General features: G+C 38.2%; 2 pseudogenes; both read left to right on the forward strand.

Annotated features, from left to right (window-relative positions):
- The first annotated feature begins 1,883 nt into the window (after positions 1-1,883).
- Positions 1,884-9,021, forward strand: LOC134391715 (heat shock factor protein 2-like; annotated as a pseudogene).
- A 2,492-nt stretch (positions 9,022-11,513) lies between these two features.
- On the forward strand, positions 11,514-12,058 carry LOC134391716 (mitochondrial assembly of ribosomal large subunit protein 1-like; annotated as a pseudogene).
- Positions 12,059-18,946: the final 6,888 nt, after the last annotated feature.

Genomic DNA, 18,946 nt, shown 5'->3' on the forward strand with positions numbered 1-18,946 from the left:
AAAGAGGTCCTCTCTCTCCACAAAGCACACTCCAGAGTAACAGAAGAAGCATTTGATTTATGATAATAGGGGAGCACCTGATCACACCTGTTTCAGTACTGGACAAATCATCTGGGCAACCAACCAACAGAGGAACGGTTAATGTGTCAGATGGAGAGAAAAAATGTATGATTATTAGAGAAGGGAGGGGGACAGAGGGGAGAGGAGGGATTGGATAAGGGACATAGATATTCAGTATGATTTATAACAATGAATATGCTAATAAATAAATTTTTAAAAAATCCCACACATAATATAGTATTCAATGGTGAAAGACCAAAAACTTTTCCTTTAAAATTAGGAACAAGGCAAGGATAATAACTACTATTGAATAGTACTAGAAGCCGTAGCCAGAGCAATTAGGCAAGAAAAAGAAATAAAAGGCATCCAAATTCCTAGAAGAAAACATAGGGGAAAAACTTTAGGACACTGAGTATGACAATAACTTTTATGGGTATGACACCGAAAGCACAGGTGATAAAAGTAGAAAAGACATCAAAGAAAACAATCAACAGAGTGAACTGGCAATCGAGAGAATGGAAGAAAATATTTGTAAATCATATATCTGATAAGAAGTTAATATCCAGGATGTATAAGAAACGTCTACAACTCAATCTATTAAAAATGGGCAAAGGACTTGAATAGACAGTTCTCCAGAAAAGGTGTATAAATGGCCAACAAGCATATGAAATGATGCTCAATATCCTAATCATAAGAGATATGCAAACCAAAACCACAGTTACAAATCAACTCACACCCATTTGATGGTCACTATCAAAAGAACAGAAAATAACAAATGTTGGCAAAGATGTGGAGATATTGGAACCCTTGTGCACTATTGCTGGGAATGTAAAACTATGCAGCCATTATGGAAAACATTATGGAGGTTCCTTAAAAAATTAAAGATAGAATCACCAGACCTAGCAATCCCATTTCTGAGTATATATCCCAAAGAACTCAAAATAGGATCTTGGAGAGATAATTGTCTGTTTTAAATTTTTTTTTTTGCTTTTATTGCCTGTGCTTTTGGACACCCATGTTCATTACAGCATTTTTCATGAAAGCCAAGAGGTGGAAGCAACCCAAATGTCATCAATAATAAATAGATAAAGAAAATATAGTAGGTACATACATTAGAGTACTCTGCTCTCTTCAAAAAGAAGTAAATCCCGTTACATGTTACAATGTGGATAAACCTCAAGGACATTATTCTAAGCGTAATAAGTCATTCACCAAAGGACAAATACTGCATGATTTCACTCATATGAAGTATCTAAAGTAGTCAAAATGCTAGCAATAGAAGCAGAAAGGTGGTTACCAAGGGCTGTAGGGAATAGAAAGGGGAAATTAGTATTCAGTTGGTATAGATTTTTAGTGTTGCAAGATGAGAAAGTTGTAGCGATGTGTTGTACAGTGTTGTAAATATAGTTAACACTATTGAACTGTACACTTGAAAGTGGTTAAGATACTAAATTTAATGTTATGTGTTTTTTACCATAGTAAAAAAAATGAGGCAATAAAAACAAACTCAGAAATAATAGAGATTATGAAATTAGCAGAAAAGAATGTTAAAACAGCTTTTATAAATATGACCAATAATGTAAAGAAAAACATGAATGTAATTAGAGAAATTAGAACCATAAAAAAGACCAAATGGAACTCCAAGTACTAAAAAAATTACAATACGTGATTAGAAAAATGCATTTGAAGGATTTAACAGCTGATATACTTTGGATATATTTGTCTCCCCAAAGCTCGTGTTGAGATCTGATCCCCAATGTGGCAGTGTTGGGAGGTGTTTGGGCCATGGGGGTGGATCTCTCATGAGTAGATTAAGGCCCTCCATGGGGGAGGGGCAGATGGCAGGTGAGTTCTTGCTCTTAGTTTTCATGAGAGCTGCTTGTTAAAAGGAACCTGGCACTTCCTCTCTCTATCCCTCTCCCCACCCCCTCTCTCGCTTCCTCTCACCAGTGATCTCCTTGCACCTGCTGGCTGTCTGTCATGAGAAAAAGCAGCATGAGGTGCACACCAGATGCAGATGTTCCAGAATCATGAGCCAAAGCGACCTCTTTTCTTTATAAATTACTCAGTCTCAGTTGTTCTGTTATAGCAACACAAAAACAGACTAATACAATAGCCTACAGGATACTGTAAATGAAAAGAGTGGTGAACCTGAAAATAGGGCAACTATCCAAACTCAAGCACAGAGAGAAAAGCTGAAAAATGAACAAAGCCCCATTGACATGTGAGATAATATCAAATGGTCTAATATACTTAGTCCATTTTCTGTTGCTTATAACAGAATACCTGAAATCAGGTAACTTATAAAGAAACAAAATTTATTTCTTTACAGTTCTAAAGGCTGGTAAGTCCAAGGTTGAGGGTTCCATCTGGTGAGGACCTTCTTACTAATGAGGATTCTTTGCAGAGTCCTGATGCAGGGCAGGACATCACACAGTGAGGGGGCTGAGTGTGCTAGATCAGGTCTCTTCCTCTTCTTATAAAGCCATCAGCTGCACTCCCATGATAACTCATTAATCCATTAACCTATTATTTAACAAATCCATGAGAAGTTTAATCCATTAATGAAGGCTCTGACTCTTAAAGACTCTACATTTTAGTCAAATACACCATAGTCAAATTTCCCACCCTCTTAATACTGATACAATGGGGATTAAGTTTCAACATGAGGATCTGGAGGGCATGAACATTCAAACCATAGCAATAACTGTAGCAGAAATTCCAGAAAGAGAGAAAGCAGAAAAAATATTTGAGATCAAGATGGTGGAATAGATGGCCCCAGCATCACTTTCTCTCACAACTGATTAATTTACAACTATTAAAAAGCAAAGACTGCCAACCAAGGCTACTGGAACTTGGGGGAAGAGGAGAGATCCACTGAGTTTGTGAAAGTGGGAAGCCATGGTGAGAGAAAGAAGGGACTGCCCTGACCCCAGTGATGGGCAGGAAGAAGTTGTAGCACACAGAGAAGGAGCCATCAAAAGCCACAGCTATGACCTTTGTGTGCAGTTGCTTGGAATCTACAGGGGAGAAGAGGGCTTCAGAGCACATTGGACAGGCCCCCAGGCCAGCAAGACCACTGACAGGGTTCCCATGGACCCACACAGGAATGAAGGGCCACAGCCAACCGAAGAAAGGAGCCTTCCAAAGGCTGATGCTGTAGATTAGATCCCCCCTACCTCATTGAAGCTTAGATCCCCACAGTAACTGTTGAAAAGGTGGGAAATTCTATCTTGGTAATTGAAAGGTGATCACCTTGAAGAGGTGATTAGATTGCAGGAACATGCTGTAATGAATGGATTAAAAATTGTGGTCATGGGCATGGTTTGGAAGGCTTTAAAAGGAGAGTGAATGAGGAGGTTAGTCTCTTTCTGCTATGCTATTTTTGCAATGTGACACCCTGCTGTCACTGAAGTCACCACCAAAGAAAGCTGACACCAGATGTGTTTCTCAGACTTGGACTTCCTAGCCTCTGAAACTGTAAGCAATAAATTTTGTTTCCCTACAAATTACCTACTTTAGGGAACAAAATACCTATTTCCTGGTATTTTGTTATAAACAACAGAAATGGTCATCAAGAGGGGCTGGGGCACAACACACCCTATGGGAAGCATTTGGAGTGTGGGGTGAAGCTGGCCCACTGTGGAAATATTGGGGTACAGTGTGGGTAGCAAATTTGCCTTCCAATCAGCACAGTCCCCCTCAGTGGAGACTGGTCAGGGAGATAGAACCGTAGGGGCCACAGTTTGCCGGAAAGACAGCCCAGGCATATCTGACCTTATAAGACCCAGAAGTAATTAAAAGGCCAACAATTAAAACCTGAGCCACACAGAAAGCCTTCCCTAGAGAATCAATGGCAAAGCAGACATCTAGCTCAACCAAAGGGTTCAAATGCTGGTCCCCACAGGAAGTTCCCACAATTTTGGAATTAACCAAAGGACAACAAGTTAGTTCCAGTGCAGAGTTTAAGCGGTGGTGGTAGATAATCATCCAACACAGAAATGGAAAACAAACAAACAACACACCCACATATCATAGACAAAGCTCTGATATTAACCAGTAAAGATCTAACACCACCAAAGAACACCTGTAAAACCTAGAAGAGGTAGCAGTCTTCTCAAATGCCCAGGCATCAATGTAAAGACACAAAGACTGAAAAAGAACAGAGAAATATGACACCATCAAAGGAAATAAACCAAGCACCAGCAATGGACATAGAGGAACAGCATATGCATGAAAGGTCTGACAGAGAATTCAGAATAACTCTTGTAAGTATGTTCAAGGAGTCACAAGAAAATACAGATAGAAAATTAAATGATGTCTGGAAAGCAATCCAGGGGAAGGATGAGAAACTTGACAAAGAAATTTAATCAATTAAAAAAAACTAAAAAGAAATTCTAGGATACATTGTCTGAGGGGCTGGCCAATTAGCTAAGTTGATTAGAACATGGTGTTATATAACCAAGGTCAAGGGTTTGGATTCCTATACCAGCCAGCTGAAAAAAAAAAAAAAAAAAAAAAGAATACTTAGCTGAATCAAAAAACTTGATAGAAAGCTCCAACAGCAGACTTAATCAAACTGAGGAAAGAATCAGTGAGCTCGAAGATAAAACATACGAAATTATCAAATCAGGGGAGCAAAAAGAAAAAAGAATAAGAAAAGTGAAACAGAAATAAAGCAAATACAGGACTTCCTCAAATGAAATAATCTCCTCAAAATTGGCATGCCCAAAAGAGAAGACAAAGGAAGATATTTAGAAAGCACATTCAAGGGAATAATGGCTAAAAATTTCTCAACTCCAGAGAAAGATGACAGCATCCAGGTACAGGAAGTTCAGAGGTCACCAATCAAATTCAATCCAAAGAGGAACACCCCAGGGCACATCATAACCAAATTATCGAAAACCAAAGACAAAGAAAGGATACTGAAAGTAGTTAGAGAAAAGAAACACATAATGTTCAAAGGAGCCCCAATACATCTCTCAATGAATTTCTCAGTAGAAATCCTACAGACCAGAAGAGAATGTGATGATATATTCAGAGTGCTGAAGGAAAAAAAACTGTCAGCCAAGAATTCTCTATCCAGAAAAACTATCTTTCAAATATGAAGGAGAAATAAAGTCTTTTCCAGACAAACTAAAGCTAAGGGAATTCACAACATTAGACCTATCTTACAAGAAAAGCTAAAGGGAGTCCTTAATCTGAAAGATGATGCTAAGGAACATCAAGAAAACATTTAAAGGTAGATAACTCATTAGTAAAAGTAAGTTCACAGACAACCTTGGAATACTCCAGTGTCATAATGGAGGTGGTGGTGGTGGTGAATAAACCACTTCTATCTTTAGCGTGAAGACTGAAGAACAGACCTAACAAGACAACAACAAATACAACAACTGTATAAGAGATAGGCAATATTAAAAGATGTAACTTGAAACAACAAAATGTCAAAAACTGTGTGTGTGTGCGTGTGCGTGTGCATGTGTGTGTGTGCACATGTGTGTGTGTGTGTGTGTGTGTGTGTGTGTGTGAATGATGCCAAATCATAGAGTTGGCCTTGATTCTTTCTTTTTCTTATATATGAAGGTTAAGTTGTTATTAGCCTAAAACAATCTATTATAACTCTAATATTTTTTTTTGTAAGTTTATGGTAACCATAAAACAAAAACTTATAAGAGACATACTAAAAATAAATAGCAAGAAACCAAAATAAGTCAGGCACAGAAAGGCAAATACCACACGGTCTCTCATAGAAGTAGAGAGTAGAATAATGGTTACCAGCAGTTGGGTGGGGTGGGGTTCAGGGTGAAAAGAAGGGGTGAACTAACAGGTACAAAACTGTGCTCTCTCTCTCTCTCTGTATATATACCCTAAGTGAATCATTGTGCAGGATATGCATGTATAGAAACAACATACTATACCACACAAAAATAAATATAAACAAAATTGGAAAAACAAAGAGAATTTGCATAAAATTTCAAAAGCAATTTTGCATAAAGTTTCTGGAGTTTCATTTATAAAAATAAAGTTGAAAGATGATATTAATATCTTTTAAGAAAATAGTCATATCCTTTAGTAAGAAAAAGACAAGATAAAATCAGAGAAAAGAAACTGAAGATTTAATAACATGTTTACAGAACACAGAGAATTTTTTAGGCAGCAAAAAATACTCTGTAATAATATAAAGATGAATATCCATCATTATACATTTGTCCAAACCAGTAGAATGTATAACACCAAGAGTGAACCCTAATGGAAACTATGGACTTTGGATGATTACGGTGTGTCAATACAGGTCCATCAATTGTAGCAAATGCACCACTCTGGTGGGAGGTGTTGCTAATGAACTCTGTATATGTGGAGGCAAGGGGTAAATGCAAATCTCTGTACATACCTCTCAATTTTGCTGTGAACCTAAAACTGTTCTAAAAAGTTAATTCTTAAAAAGAAAAAGGAAAAGTATTTGAAGATATAATGGCTAACATATTTAAAATTAGTTGAAAAATGTTAACCCAATGATCTAAGAAACTCAACAGGACAAACAGGATAAACCCAGAGAAATCTATAGAAAGACTGATAAAAACCAAATAGCTAAAAACCAATAAAAGAAAATATTGAAAATTGTCAGAATAAAGAACATATTAGATATAGAGAAATAAAGATTCTAAAAATTTGATAATTTCTTACCAGAAACAATGCAAGCCAGAAGACAATCGAATGGTAATTTTAAATTTCTAAAAGAACACAAAAAACAAACAAAAAACCCCACTGCCAATCTAAAATTTTACAGTGATAATATCTTTCTAAAATGACAGGGAAATAAAGACACTCAAAGCTGATAGAATTTTTTCTCACCAACTTCATGACAAGAAATGTTAGAGGAAGTTCTTTAGAGTGAAAAAAGAGTGATGCTGATGTAAAATAGATCTGCACAGAGAAATAAATATGGCCAGAAAAAGTAAATATGTGGGTAACATAAAATGCTTACATCTATTTTTTCATTTCTTTAAAAGACACTTGGCTTTTTAAAACAAAGAAAACAGCAACAACGATGTATTGTGGGATTTACAACATATGTACAAGTAAAATGTATGACTATGTACCAAAAAGCAATATGAGGAAATGAAAATATTATGTTACAAGATTTTTCCATTATATGAGGTGGCATAATTTTATTTGAAAGTAGACTGTGATTAAATATGCATATTGTTAATTATAGAGCAACTATTACAAATAAAAAGAAAGAAAGAATAGGTGAAACAAATAGAAAATATATAGCAAGATGATAGACTTAAATCCAATCATAACAGTAATTACAATAAATGTAAATGGACTAAATGCATCAATTAAAAGGCAGAGATTGTCAGACTGGATGTAAAGCAAGATCCAAATATAAGCTGTCTATAAGAAACTTTTTTATTTTTAAATAACAAATTTTATTGTATATATTTTAGGTATATGCTCTCTCTGTTCTGCCATTTTCTGTCATGTGAGACCCCACATTGCTGTAAAGCCACCACCAAAGAAGACCTTCACCAGATGTGTTTCCTGGACTTTGGACTTCCTAGCCTCTGAAACTAATGGCCAAAGTTTTCTGGTCTTGGATGAACAAAGCTTTGTGAAAGAAAAATTTTCCAAGTACTTCAAGCACAATGACATGGCAAGCATTGTGAGGCAACTGAATATATATGGTTTCTGTAGAGTAGTACATATTGACTCTGTAACTGTAATGCAGGAAAGAGATGGTTCTGTTGAATTTCAGTATCCTTACTTCAAACAAGACCGGGATGACTTGCTGGAGAACATTAAAAGGAAGTTTTCATCTTCAAAACCAGAAGAAAATAAAATTCGTCAGGAAGATTTAACAAAAATTTTAAGTAGTGCTTAGAAGTTTCAAATAAAACAAGAAACTATTGAGTCCAGGCTTTCTGAATTAAAAAGTGAGAACGAGTCCCTTTGGAAGGAAGTGTCAGAATTAAGCACAAAGCATGCAAAACAACAACAGGTTATTTGAAAGATTGTCCACTTTCTGTTACATTGGTTCAGAACAACCAACTTGTGAATTCAAACTGGAAAAGACCTCTGCTTCTAAACACTAATGAACCCCAAAAGAACTTGTTTCAACATACTGTCAAAGAACCAGCTGATAATCACCATCATAAAGTTCCACACAGTAAAACTGAAGGTTTAAAGCCAGGGGAGCAGATTTCAGATGACATCATTATGTATGACATTAGTGACAATAATGCAGATGAAGAAAATATCCCAGTTATTCCAGAAACTAATGACTATGTTATATCTGATCCTTCCAACTGCAGCCAGTACCCTAATATTGTCATTGTTGGAGACCCCAATGAAGATGAGTATGCAAAGTGGTGATCAAAGTGAATCAGACAGAGAATCCCTAAGTTCAGGCAGTGATGGTACCAGCCCTCTCATGTCTAGTGTTGTCCGGCTAAATGGCTCATCCAGTCTGACCACAGAAGATCCTGTGATCATGATGGACTCCATTTTGAATGATAACATTAATCTTTTGGGAAAGGTTGAGCTGAGCATTATCTTGACATTATCAATTGCAGTTTAGAGGACTTCTGAGCCATGCTGTCAGAAAGACAGTTTAGCATAGACCCGGATCTCCTGGTTGATCTTTTCACTAGTTCTGTGCAGATGAATCCCACAGATTACATCAATAATACAAAATCTGAGAATAAAGGATTAGAAATTACCAAGAACAGTGTTGTTCATGAAGTTTCAGAAGAAGGAAGAAAATCTATATCCAAACCAGATAATCCCATAGAAGTTGATGAGCTTCTGGATAGCAGCCTGTACCCAAAACCATCCCAAAATAAGCTTGTTCACCTGGAGCCATTGACTGACACTGAATCTAGTGAAGCCATGTTGTTTTATTTATATGAGCTTGGTCCTGCCTCTCAGGATAGTGACATGCCACTTTTAGATAGCTAAATCTCCAAGAAGGGGAATCTACATGTATATATTCATGAAAATGATGAACTATTTATTTTAAAGTATCATTTGCTTTGTTTTGTTTAATCAGATACTGTGGAATAAGAACTCCTTTTGCTTTTCTCAGTAACCACACACTCTTGCAAAGCTTTCATATGTTACTCAGCTACATAGGAACAGAGATTTAATGCACATTATTGGAATATCTTTAAGTTGGATTCAAATGGTCATTTTTCTCCAATTGTAGTAAATTGGATTTCTTTTTTATTAATATTACCATTAACTCCAGTTAAACTTCTTTCATTTGTTTAACTTGCTCAGTCCTCTCTGTTTTCATTGAGAATAAGTCACTAGAACCAATGGCAGAAGTCCTAAAGCTTTCTCTGCTCCAGTTAATTTTATTAAATATTTTTCACTTGACTTATTTTTAAAAAATTAATTACAAAATTATTATTATTATTACTTTACATTCTAAGATGTTGTTGTGGAGCAGTTGCGGGGAGAGGGAGAGAGGAAGGAGGAGAGGGATTGGATGGGAGGATAAGGAAGTGGGGGGCATGGTTGAGGACCATGGCACCTCCCTTATTCTGGCAGGGGAGCCCAGGGGGCTTCCAGTGGTGGCTTGGTTGTGGCTTGGCTGGATGTGGACTTCAGGGAAGCATGACAGAGGCCCTTGGTGTCCCCCAACCCAGAGGCCCAGGGTGCTTCCACTGGCAGCTTGGTGGTCATCACTGGCCTGGATGCGGACATTGAGGGTGCTTCTGGTGATCGCCTGGTAGTTGCTGGGCTTGATGTGGATGTTAGGGGGCATGGCTGAGGCCCTTGGCATCCCTCCACCCTAGCTTGGGAGCCTGGGGCTCTTCTGGTGGTGGCCTGGTGGTTGTCATTGGGCTGGCTGCAGATGTTGGGGGGTTGTAGCTGAGGTTCAGACCTCCCCCACCCTATCTTGGGAGCCTGAGGGGCTTCCTTCTAGGTTTTGTAGGTGTTCTTTAGTGGTGTTAGACCTTTACTGGTTAATATCAGAACTTTGTCTCTGAACTGTGGGTTTTTCATTTTTTCTTTCAGTTCTGCATTGGATTGTTTGCTATGCCCACCACTTAAGCTCTGCACTGGAATTAATTTGTTGTCCTTTGGTTACTTCTAAAATGGGGGAACTTCCTGTGGGAACCAGCACTTGAGCCCTGTGGTTGAGCTAAATTGCTGCTTTGCTTCTGATTCTCTGGGGAAGGCTTTTTGTGTGGCACAAGTTTTAGTTGTTGATCTTGTAACCACTTCCAGGTCTTATGAGGTCCAATACACCTGGGTTGTGTGAAAACTCTGGTCTGGGCCTGAGTCTTTTCAGCAAACTGCATCTCTGTGGTTCTATATTCCTGACCAGTCTCCGCTGAGTGTGCCTGTCCTAACTGGAGGGCAGGTCAGCTGTCTATGCTGTGCCCTAGTGTTCCCCCAGTGGGCCCATCTCCCCCACTGCCCACACTCCAAACACTTCCCATTGGATGGGCCATGCACTGGTCCTTTGTGGTGACTCACTGGCCGCTGAGTGGTTCCTTTTTTCAGTTGTCTGTGGCCCCTTGCTCCCATGTGGGTCCACAGGAACCTTTTTTGTGGTCTTGCTGGCTTCGGGGCCAACAAAGCCCTCTTCTCTCTTGTTGCCTCCTAGCAACTTCATACAAAAGGCACAGATATTGTTTTTTCCAGCTCTTGCTCTGTATGCTCACCAGGGCCAGACTCGAAATGGCCAGGGCTTGACAGGATCAGAACGGTCCTTTCTTTCTCTCATTGTGACTTTTCCTTCCTTCATGAACTCCATAGATCTCTCCTCCTCTTCCCCTGAGACCTAGCAGCACCAGCTTGGCAGTTTGTTGCTTTTTAATAGTTGTAAATTGGTTAATTGTGGGAGAGGGTGACACTGGGTACTGTCTATTATGCCATCTTGATCAGAAGTGTAATGCCTGGCTTATTTTTAAAACTGGGAACATAAAGTGCCTGTATCTTGTAAAACTTCATTTGTCTCTCTTGGTTCAGAGAAGTTCATTTGCATTCAGTAGGAAAGGCAAAGTGTACATGAGTGCTCACTGTCTGATATGGTTCCAGTTCCATATACATGGAAGGAGGGGAGAAGATAGGATGAAGTCAATTCCATCCACTTAGTTGGACCAGTTTTAAGTAAAAGTCCTCAGTAAGGTGTCATAAAAGTCTTTTTTTTTTTCCTGTCTTTTTTGTGACCGGTACTCAGCCAGGGAGTTCACCGGCCATTCCTATATAGGATCCGAACCCGCAGCGGGAGCGTCGCCGTGCTCCCAGTGCTGCGCTCTCCTGAGTGCGCCACGGGCTCGGCCCTCATAAAAGTCTTATACATCTTTTGTTAACTTAATGTAGTACTTTAAAATTTTGATGATACAGGGAGACAGTACTGGGGCTCAGTAGCTTGGCCACTCCTGATGCAGAGTCCTCTGCTGGGGAATGGGGCCTGTGACAGGTGCTGGCCCTGCATGACCCCTGACTTTATGCTAGGTCTGTACAGTGGGCCCTGGCTGGAGGAGCCTGCAGAGGGGACAGCTGGCAAGGGATGCCTGGAATAAGGTGCATCAGATCCCACTGGCTCCAGGTTTGACATTGATTTGCTGGTTTCACTTCTGAGGCAAGAAAATGCAAGAGACACTTATGTGATCAACATTCCTTCAAAAGTGAAATATACAGATTACTTTGTGGTTGGTAGTAGAACATCCATCTGACACTTACATGCCATGGCCTACTACATTATAAAAATGTGCAAATACCTGAAATGGTAAAGTGAGCCTCATGTTAAGATTGAATGGAAGGACATTGAAAACTGGATCTTATGAGGATTTTGCATGGTGATTCATTTGACGCTTCCAGAAACTAAAAAAATCTATGAATTAGAGAAATTATGGACCCTACATTCTTACGATGACCAGTTAGCTCAGACATCACTCGAGATATTCCTGAAGACTACATTCTTGGAATAGAAGATGATATCTCATCCCTGACTCCAGTGGAGCTCCAATGTGAATAACATTATATGAGCTGCTTTAGTCATTTCAAAAAATAAAAATTAAAAATTTTTTTGATGATATAGTAATTTGTAACCCTTTAACATTTTATTTTTTAATTGTTGGTGTATAGAAATAAAATTGATTTTTATATTGATTTTATATCAAGTTTAATTCTCTTATTAATTCCAATAGTTTATCGATAGACTCTCAGATTTTATGTATATAATCATCTAATAAAAGAATCAGTTTTGTTTTAATCTTTTTAATACCTATAGTATTTATCCTTTTCTTGCCTAACTTCACTGGCAAGGAGTTCTGGTACAATGTTGCTAGCACTGGATATAGCAGTCATGTTTATGTTGTTTGTTATTTCAAGGGAAAAGTTTTCTACGTTTCATCACTATCTAGGATGTTTACTGTATGTATTTGTAGATACTATTTGTCAGGTTAAAGAAGTTTCATTTTATTCCTAGTTTATTAGATTTTTTAAAAAAAATAAAGAATAGATGTTGACTCTTATCAAACACTTTTCCTACAACTATTTTGGTAGTCATATAGTTTCTATCCTTTTTCTGTTAATGCATTAAATTATAATGACTGATTTTTCCTATTTTGGAAAAATGTTGTTGAAAAACAAATGCTTTTTCTCTGTCTGTTCTCTTATACAGTCACTCGACACAGCACTTCTGAAAGGGAGAAAAGAAAAATAATTTCTTTTCCCCACTACTATCCAAAGGTCTCAGCTGGGATACCTCTGTAACAAAAAAAGCAGATTACAAAGAGAAAAACAAAGTTTTTTTTGAAATTTTAAATGTTTTTAATTTTATTTATTTATTTATTTTGGTGGCTGGCTGATAAGGGAATCTGTACCCTTGACGTCGGGCCTCGGGGTTATCAACACCACACTCTAACCAACTGAGCTAACAGGCCAGCCCCACCTTTTTATTTTTAATGTGTGCTGTACCCATTACATGGGAGAGGCTTCAGTTCAAAAGTATCTCTCTCTCAAAGCAGTGGCTTGGAGCTCTGTCTTAAACAGTATTTAAACAAAGAGCCATAGATCTTAGAAGTGACAGGACAAAGAACAGAGCAGCTTCAGGCTTCCAAAGGGCATGAATTTGTGGGAAAATAAATTTGCGGGAAGAGTAAAGTCTGCTCCTAGATTTTCCTAGCACGTGGGAGCCAGGCTCTGAGCCCAGAGTCATCTTCAGTAGGGACAGAATTTACATCTTTGTCTGTAGGCAGGAAAGGAGGGGATAGAAAAGATTTTTTGTTTTTGTTAACCACTGTCCTGCCTTTGAGCAAGCATGGAGAGAGTCAGAGGAAAGGGCAGAGAGGCTTCTTGTGTTCTAGCATTCTTTAGCTCAACAATCCTCAGTATTTCAGAGAGGGATATTTTGGTTTCTTTCAGTTCTGACACCAAATTCTTCAGCAGACACCGACTAGATGTCCCATACTTTAACTCAATTCTGACATCACACTCACCTGTGCATCAGATCTCACATGTTGAGGGCTCAGTCCCACAAGGCTGCCCCCCGCTTCAGATGCCAATCACAGGTAGTAGGTTGTCACCTACACTTCTGACTGACCACAACCCCCTCCTTGAGTTTTATTGATTTGCTAGCATGGCTCACAAAACTCAGGGAAACTCTGTATTTACATTTATCCATTTACGACAAAGGATATTTCAAAGGATACAAATGAATGGCCAGATAAAGAGAAACACAGGGTGAGTGATATGGATTGAAGTGTGTTCCCCAAATTTTGTGTAGTAGAGGCTTGGTCCCCATTACAACAGTGTTAAGAGGATGGGAAATCCTATTACGGTAATTGAAAGGTGAGACCTTGAAGAGGTGATTAGATTCTGAGGACCATGCCCAAATGAATGGATTAATAATGGTGGTCATGGGCATGGTTCTGGGGCCTTTAAAAGGAGAGCATGTGAGAGTCTCTCTCTCTCTGCTTCCACCATCTCAAAATGTGATACTTTGTGTCACTGAAGCCACCACCAAAGAAGACACTCACCAAATATATTCCCTGGACTTTGGACTTACCAGCCTCCAAAACTGTAAGCAATAAATTTTGTTGTCTCATAAATTGCCCAGTTCCAAGTATTTTGTTATAAGCAACAGAAATGGACTAATATAGTAAGGCTTGAAATGGTCTCAAGCCCAAGAGGTAGAGTTGGAGTGTGCCACTCTTTCAGCAAGTGGATTTGCTCTGTCCTTTTGGGTTTTATTATGTAACCAATCATATCTATGTAATGAAGACTCTCTAAAAACATTGGTGATGAGGCAGACAGCAGGAGGGTGGGGACCTCAGGAGCCAAGGGCAGTTTCCTCTCTTGCTGACAGACAGCAAGAGCATGGGGTGCCATCATGCGGGCAGCCCGCTGCTGCTGTAGATACCACCTCTGTGCACGTGGTCTGCCACAGCCACCACTGCTGCAGGATGGTCTGCTGTGACAGCAGCAGCCAATGCTCCCTCCACACAAGGAGGCTTACCAGTGGAACCTAAGGAAAGAGGTGAGTGAGTGTAGACCCATAACCTAGTGGCCCAACCCACAGGAGGAATTATGCTCCCCCCCACAGTAGTGCACATGGGCTGAGAGGTATGTGCACAGCCCATGTGACTGCTTTGATGTGGGGAGAGACACACATGGAACCGCCAGTGAGTGCAGAAACCCAGGATACCCAAATAGAGTAAGGAAGAAAATTCCCAACCACCATCAACCCACCCCTGAACTGGGGAAGTGAGGACCCAGGATTAGCCTCTGCTTTTAGGAAAGAGGAAAGAGAGACCCCATCCAGGGTCACCTATTCAAGCTGAGGAGCTCCAGTATACTTTAGTGCATACATCCTGGTAACAGGATGCTAGCTGGGGTATGCTAGCTGGTACAAAAAAATGTATCCAGGGTCACCCACCCCAGTCAAAGAGTAATAGGGCACTCAGGAGCTTCTTCAAAGAATTCAAGACCTCACCACCAACATCTTTGAAAACCCAACACAAGGTCATTAACCTTAGCAAAGAATCACTAAGTGCCCCAACGCCTAGGCCGTGCAGGCACTCACATGCAACTCTGACATTGAATACAGCTGAAGCACCCACATGGAGACTACACCACTGCATCTACCTGGAACCAATACTAAAATACCCTACTTAATGGTCAAAACAAAACATATCTATAGAAGAAGTCTCTCTCTTCAAAACCTACTCCAGAGTAATAGAAGAAGCAAATGCTCTATCAGATGACCAGAAATCAATGGAGAGATACTGGAAATGCAAAACAACAACAAAAACAAATGAATAACAACAACAACAACTAAACCCAAGAAAATACAATGCCACCAAAAGAATAGAATGACTCTTAAGTAGTAAACTCCATAAGTAGGAAATCATTGAAAAGACTGAAAAAGAGTTCTGAGCAACAATCTTAAGGAAATTCAATGAGATACAGGAAGACTCTGTTAGATGACACAATGAAATGAGAAAAACTATCTGGGATATAAAGGAAGAAATTTACAAAGAATGTAGCAGAACTCCTGGAACTGAAGGATTTATCCAACAAAATTAAAAAAACACCAAAAACGATACAACACAACCAAGAGTTTAAGCAGCAGGCTAGAGCAAGCAAAAGAAAGAATTTCTGATCTTGAAGGTTTGAAGACGGTCTTTTCAAAATGACCTAGGTGGACCAAAAAAAAAAAAAAAAAAAAAAAAAAAGGAATAAAAAATGAAGAAAATCTAAGAGAGCTAGCAGATAGCCTTAAGCACACAAACATTCAAATCATGGGTATTTCAGAAGGGGAGGAGAAAAGAATAGGCATGGAAAAACTATTCAATGAAATAATAATGGAAAACTTACCAGGTACAGGGAGAGACATGGACCTTCAGATCCAGGAGGCTCAAAGATCACCAAACAGATTCAACCTCAAAAGATCCTCTCCAAGACCCATATACTCAAACTGGCAAAGCTCAAAGACAAGGAGAGAATCTTAAAAGAAGCAAGAGAAAAGTGTCAAGTCACTATAAGGGAGTCCCCATCAGACTAACAGCAGACTTCTCAACAGAATCTCTACAGGTAAGAAGAGAATGAGATGATATATTCAAAATGTGAAAAGAAAAAACTGCCAGACAAGATTAATATGCCCAGCAAAGTATCTTTCAGAAATGAGAGAGAAATAGTATATTTCCCAGACAAACAAAAACTTTGGGAGTTCACCACAACACAACAAGCTTGACAAAAAATTTTCAAGGGACTTTTGCATATGGTATCCGAAAAACAATAATCACTACCATGAATACACAAGAAAGAACAAAACCCACTGGCAGAACAAAAATGCAAATGAGAAAGAGCAAGAAACTATATCTTACCACCACAAAAAGCCAACGAACACTGAAGAGAAATAATAAAAGGGGAAGAAAAGAACAAAAAATATTTTAAACAATCAAACAAAAATTGATAAAATACCAAGAGTGAGAAAATACCTTTCAATAGTAACCCTAAATATAAGTGGGTTAAATTCTCCATTCAAAAGACACAGACCAGCTGATTGGATTAAAAAGCTATCCCCAGAGACAAAGAAGGCCATTATATAATGATAAAGCAATCTATCCAGCAGGAAGACATAACAATCATAAATATATATGCACCCAAAATTGAAGCACCCAGATATATAAAGCAAACATTGTTAGACCTTAAGAAAGAGATAGACTCCAATATGATAATAGCGGGGGACCTGAATATCCCTCTCTCAACACTGGACAGATCACCTTAGAAGCAAATAAATGAGAAACACAGGATTTAAACTATACTTTAGATCAATTGGACTTGGCAGATATCTACAGAACATTTCATCCAACAACTACAGAATGTATATTCTTTTCATCAGCATATGGAGCATTCTCCAGGATACACCACATGTTAGGTCAAAAATCAAGTCTCAACAAATTTTAAAAAATTGAAATCAGGGCTTACCCCATGGCTCACTCGGGAGAGTGCTGCGCTGGGAGCGCAGCGGTGCTGGGAGCACCAAGGCCGCAGGTTCAGATCCTATATAGGGATGGCCGGTGCCCTCACTGGCTGAGTGCAGTGCGGGCGACACCAAGCCAAGGGTTATGATCCCCTTCCTGATCAAAAAAAAAAAAAAATTGAAATCATCTCAAATATCTTCTCAGAAATCAATAATAAGCAAAACTCTAAAAACTATACAAATATGGAAATTAAACAACATACTCCTGAATGACCTATGGGTGGAAGAAGAAATTAAGCAGGAATTCAAAAAATTTCTTGAAATGAATGAAAATAAAGACACATCATATAATATGGATACTGCAAAAGCAGTACTAAGACGGAATTTTATTGCAATAAATGCTTACATTGAAAGAATAGGAAGATTTCAAATAAATGAACTAATGCTATACCTCAAAGACCTAGGAAAAAAAGAACAATCCAATCCCAAAAGTAGTAGACAGAAAAAAATAATTAAGGTCAGAGCAGAAGTGAATGATGAAACAAAATCCGCCCAAATGATACAAAAGATCAATGAAACAAAAAATTGATTTTTTTAAGAAGATAAACAAAATAGACAAACTATTAGCTAGGCTACTGTATTAGTCCATTTTGTGTTGCTATAACAGAATACCTGAGACTGAGTGATTTATAAAGAAAATGAAAGTTTATTGCTCACAGTTTCTGAGGCTGGGAAGTCCAAAGTCCATCTGGTGGTGGCAACAGTGACCCAGGGGTCTCACATTGAAAGATGGTGGAAGCAGAGAGAGCAGAGAGACAGACTCTCCTCTTCTTTTAAAGCCCTCTGAACCATGCCCCTGGCCACCATTTTTAATTCATTCACTACTGCATGATCATACAATCCAATCACCTCTTCAAGGCCCCATCTTACAATTACCATAATAGGAGTTCCCACCCTCTTAACAGTCATAGTAGAGGCTAAGTTTCTAATACATAAAACTTGGGGGATACAATTCAAGCTTCACTGAGTTTTGGGGGGACATAATTCAATCCACTACAGCAACCTAAAAAAAAGAAGAGAGAAGTCCCAAATAACAAAAATCAGAAATGAAAAAGGGGACATTACAACTGACACCACAGAAATACAAAGAATCATTAGAGACTATTATGAAAAAGTTGAACAGAAGAGGGAACCCAGAGAGAATTGCAAATGAATTAAAAAATTTTTAATAAATAGAAAAATAATATATACTGGGTATAAACACAATAATTGATAAAAAAAATCTGCAGATATATGGTAGATTTTTAATATGAGTTAATGGGACAATGTGAGGCAGGAAAGAAATGAGAGAGGGGAGAGGGAAGCCAATCTATAAAGGAAAGTAAAAAATGTCACATTTACAAAGAATAGGATGTAAGATTCTATCACAAATGTTGATGTAAAATTATATAAAGATATATCTATTTAAAAATAAAAATTTTATGAACTAAAAGTGAAAAATTTAAGATTAGCACACAGATTTCATTACCTTCTTGGTAATTACATGTGTATTAGTTTGTTTTAGCTAATATTCAATTAAAAAGGTAAAATTAATTTTAGTTGTATATTTTAAAATAATTTGTGTATTATGATTTACATTTTCATACTTGCACTTTTTTTTAGTACTCTTCCCAATTCACAGAAATGAGTCAATGGTTCATTTAAGCATAAAAGCATCTGTAGAAATAGTAATGCAAATACAATTCAAAATAATCCTATATAAATTGATATCAGGCCTTCAGTTTGGATATAGAATGTGAATTAATAGTGCTAAATGACTTTGCAAGGGCTTTTTTTACATGCAGCCAAAATAGAAGAGCGCCAATAGAAATCACCCCTTTGCCAAATCTTAATTGCTTTAATTAACTCTAATTAAATTAAGCATTTGTGTGAAAT

The sequence above is a fragment of the Cynocephalus volans genome, chromosome 12 (assembly GCF_027409185.1).
Source record: "Cynocephalus volans isolate mCynVol1 chromosome 12, mCynVol1.pri, whole genome shotgun sequence".
NCBI classification, from domain to species: domain Eukaryota; kingdom Metazoa; phylum Chordata; class Mammalia; order Dermoptera; family Cynocephalidae; genus Cynocephalus; species Cynocephalus volans.